The sequence below is a fragment of the Nansenia antarctica genome, assembly GCF_963989245.1.
Source record: "Nansenia antarctica genome assembly, chromosome: 4".
NCBI lineage: Eukaryota > Metazoa > Chordata > Actinopteri > Argentiniformes > Microstomatidae > Nansenia > Nansenia antarctica.
The window spans coordinates 23,206,449-23,210,897 of NC_137689.1; positions in this window are offsets into that span (position 1 = coordinate 23,206,449).

Sequence of the window (4,449 nt, forward strand, 5' to 3'; positions counted from 1 at the left end):
CCGGTTATGGAGGTGGTACAAATACAATACTATTATTGCTAAATTCACCATCAGTATACGGTCATTTTGAGCCCTTAACCACCTCGCTGACACCCCGAGAAGATATACTTTTAATCAGTGGCGGCTGGCCGATAGAGGGCGCTGGGGCGCCGCCCCCACCTTCACTTCCTAGTTCCCCACCTTCACTTCCTAGTTGCGATTTGTAAACGTTTTTTTTTTAAATAAACATTGTTTATTCACAAAATGCGGCTGATATTCTGTCGGCGCCTATCAGCATTCATTAAAAATCCTCCAATACAATAAACATTTTTATCTGTGTGTGTGTAAAATTCACTGTTAAAATACATAGGGGGAGGAGTCGCGGGGCGCCGGTCAATGCAAGTCTATGATACTGCAAATACTTTTGGCTTACACGTGAGCTGTAGCAGCGCTCCAATTGGCTGTCTCTATTTCTTGGCCGGGGCGCACATATGTGCGTCCTGAATTACACCGGTTGTATATCCAGCATAAGATGTTTGGGGTTTGACATCTTTCATTTGTCTTCCACTTCCTACTTCCGGTGGCGCTGCTGTAGCGACTCGGGCCGGTGATAGTTTGCTTCAAGTGTTTTTATTTGTTTTTGTTCGTTTTGTGTTTTGTGTAATATGTCTATTGGCAACATTCTACTGCTGGTCTTAATTATCAGCGACCGTCTCCGCGAACCGTCTCCGCGACCGTCTCCGCGACCGTCTTACCGAAGTCAAACTTGTGTAAGTAAGTGAATCATCTGTCCTTCAGTCATGATAGGAAAACCAAATCGATGCTGGGAGAAGGAATGGCAGACTGTATTCTGATTGTATCTTCTATGCTCTTTGTATGTTTCTATGCTCTTTGTATGTTTCTATGCTCTTTGTATGTGTCTTGGTGTAGGAGAAACGTAGGACCACGTTGGAAACAAGTGTTTCGGTACACGTTGACGTGTAGAAACTGTAGAGAGAAAATTGTAGAAATTGTAGAGAAAACTGGGGGGGGGGTAGAGGTGATGAAGAGGTCTGTACAGGGGGGTAGAGGGGATGAAGAGGTCTGTACAGGGGGGTAGAGGGGATGAAGAGGTCTGTACAGGGGATGAAGAGGTCTGTACAGGGGGGTAGAGGGGATGGAGAGGTCTGTAGAGGAGGGTAGAGGGGATGAAGAGGTCTGTACAGGGGGGTAGAGGTGATGAAGAGGTCTGTAGAGGTGGGTAGAGGGGATGGAGAGGTCTGTACAGGGGGGTAGAGGGGATGAGGAGGTCTGTACAGGGGGGTAGAGGGGATGAAGAGGTCTGTACAGGGGGGTAGAGGGGATGGAGAGGTCTGTACATGGGGGGTAGAGGGGATGGAGAGGTCTGTAGAGGAGGGTAGAGGGGATGAAGAGGTCTGTACAGGGGGGTAGAGGGGATGAAGTGGTCTGTACAGGGGGGGTAGAGGGGATGGAGAGGTCTGTAGAGGAGGGTAGAGGGGATGAAGAGGTCTGTACAGGGGGGTAGAGGATATGGAGAGGTCTGTACAGGGGGGTAGAGGGGATGGAGAGGTCTGTAGAGGAGGGTAGAGGGGATGAAGAGGTCTGTACAGGGGGGTAGAGGGGATGGAGAGGTCTGTAGAGGAGGGTAGAGGGGATGAAGAGGTCTGTACAGGAGGGTAGAGGGGATGGAGAGGTCTGTACAGGGGGGTAGAGGGGATGGAGAGGTCTGTACAGGGGGGTAGAGGGGATGGAGAGGTCTGTAGAGGAGGGTAGAGAGGATGGAGAGGTCTGTACAGGGGGGTAGAGGGGATGAAGAGGTCTGTACAGGGGGGTAGAGGGGATGAAGAGGTCTGTACAGGGGGGTAGAGGGGATGAAGAGGTCTGTACAGGGGGGTAGAGGGGATGAAGAGGTCTGTACAGGGGGGGTAGAGGGGATGAAGAGGTCTGTACACGGGGGTAGAGGGGATGGAGAGGTCTGTACAGGGGGGTAGAGGGGATGAAGAGGTCTGTAGAGGTGGGTAGAGGGGATGAAGAGGTCTGTACAGGGGGGTAGAGGGGATGAAGAGGTCTGTACAGGGGGGTAGAGGGGATGAAGAGGTCTGTAGAGGGGATGAAGAGGTCTGTACAGGGGGGTAGAGGGGATGAAGAGGTCTGTAGAGGTGGGTAGAGGGGATGAAGAGGTCTGTACAGGGGGGTAGAGGGGATGAAGAGGTCTGTACAGGGGGGTAGAGGGGATGAAGAGGTCTGTACAGGGGGTAGAGGGGATGACGGGGTCTGTAGAGGTGGGTAGAGGGGATGACGGGGTCTGTACAGGGGGGTAGAGGGGATGAAGAGGTCTGTACAGGGGGGTAGAGGGGATGAAGAGGTCTGTACAGGGGGGTAGAGGGGATGGCGAGGTCTGTACAGGGGGGTAGAGCTATTCTCATCCTAAAATCGACTGTAAATCCAGATTTTAAAGTTGATATTCTTCCCCGTGGAGCATGCCCCCATAACCTGTGCCCCACCCCAAAATTTTAGCACCAGCCGCCACTGCTTTTAATACGAAACTCGATCAACCGGGCGTTCGGGAGTTCTACCGCTGCTGGACGGAACTCCCGCTGACAGCGGGTCGAGGGGATATTTCTACCCGGGAATTCGCTCCTGTGTCCACGGTGATAGGAGTGGAGGATCGACTCCATTCAAAAACGTTTCGATTCCCTGGCTTCTCCTCTTTCCGGACACGTTGGAATTATTTTCCTAACCCACGGGAAATCAAAGTTATTAACCCGCAAAAAGTGCCTTTTGCCCGTCAGGTGGGCGTTTCCACTATGCTGTGACGTCACATGAAAGCTATGAATAGCAAAAATCAGGTCGTTTTGTATTTTGCCTGACGTCCCAGTAAACACTTTGTTTGTGGACAGGTGGTAATGTAAATCTGGGTTGTTTTCAGCCAGAAAAGAAAGAAGCTCAACGTAGTTTCCTCTGTTTGTGGACTCGGCGCTTTTATCGTGTCCCCTAAATGAAAGTTATTGTTTACCCAAAAACAGGACACAATCGATCAGTATTATCGATCAGTCAACGAAAGCTTTCGTTGTTGAGCTCCGTTTCCCTGCGCACTTTCAAAAGTTTCACATCAACCGGCATAGTTACGCATCTCAATAGTGAATATCAATAGTGCGTATCAATAGTGCGTATCCAATCAAAAGACGTGCTGGGTGCTGACATCATTGAGCCTTACAGCAGGCGCCGTTGTTGCTTTTGCTCGCATCTACGTAGGTTTACTAGGTACGCCACAGGTTTTCTCGTTCCAACGTTAAGTTACAGGTCGTATCCGCGGCACCGTTTAGCGTGCAGGCGGGCAGATTTTGGAGCCCCCTAGCAACACATTTTGATTGGATAAAAGCTCTAACATAAAGGCCAGCCCTCCAAATCTCAATCGGAGACTGGAAGCAGCGCAACCAAGAGGAAAGCTATGAAATGAAGAGAATAGACTATGGGGAATCATTAATACATATTTGTGGAAAAAATATATTAAAATAAAATGTATATTCTGATGATGTTTAGGCCAGCAGAGAAGGCCTTGCTGGCCCTGACGGCACACCACTGCCTCATAGTATGTATGCATTTCCATGCTATTGCTGGATGCTGATTCTGTCAGGGTAGCGTCAGGTCCACGGTGTCTTGTCCGTTGACCACACCAATCTACTGCACTCGAGTCTCGGGTGTCGACGCGGTGGGAGTACCGCTGCTCTCCCAGGCTGCGGAGAGTAACAGCTGCAAACCACATCTTCTCTGGACGTTCACCCAGACAAGAAAAACCACAGGCCCTGTACAAGCAGCAGACTCAATGTAAACAGAACGCCATGGCCAGCGAAATTGAGAAATTAAGCGACTACTAGAGAGAGTGAGTCAGTAGTGGAGGGAGAAAAGAAGTGAGAGAGGTTGACAGAGGGAGAGGGAGAGAGAGAAAAAAAGAGCGAGTGAGAGAGGAGAGAGAAAAGAAGTGAGGTGAGATGGAGCGGTCTGCAAAAGGTTGACACAGTCATCATAGCAATTTGTGTCGGCGGTAACAGGTGAAATGACCACAGTGCTGGCCTTGAAAATAATATTAATATTTCAGACACACCCCATCTGCTCTCCGTCAGCTCCTGCGTTTGCGCTAAGACTGGTTTTGACGTTAAAATATAGCGCAAATATAGTCCTCTATATACTGTTATAGTACATAAGCTGGGTTTGAACAGAAAGAGACAGAGAGAGAGAGTAGTGTAGCCTCATTGAAAACCAAGGGGATGTTGAGCGTTGGAGTGCTGGGGTTGTAGTTGACATGCGATGCCAGGAAAAGTGTACGTCAATGGGAAATGTGAGAGGCACATCGATTTGACTAGGATTGATTCACCATGCTTTCTGGTATTGCCCGACATTGAAACACACACACACACACACACACACACCATGTGAATGTTTTCTTCTCTTCCAGCATCTCTCCTTCTT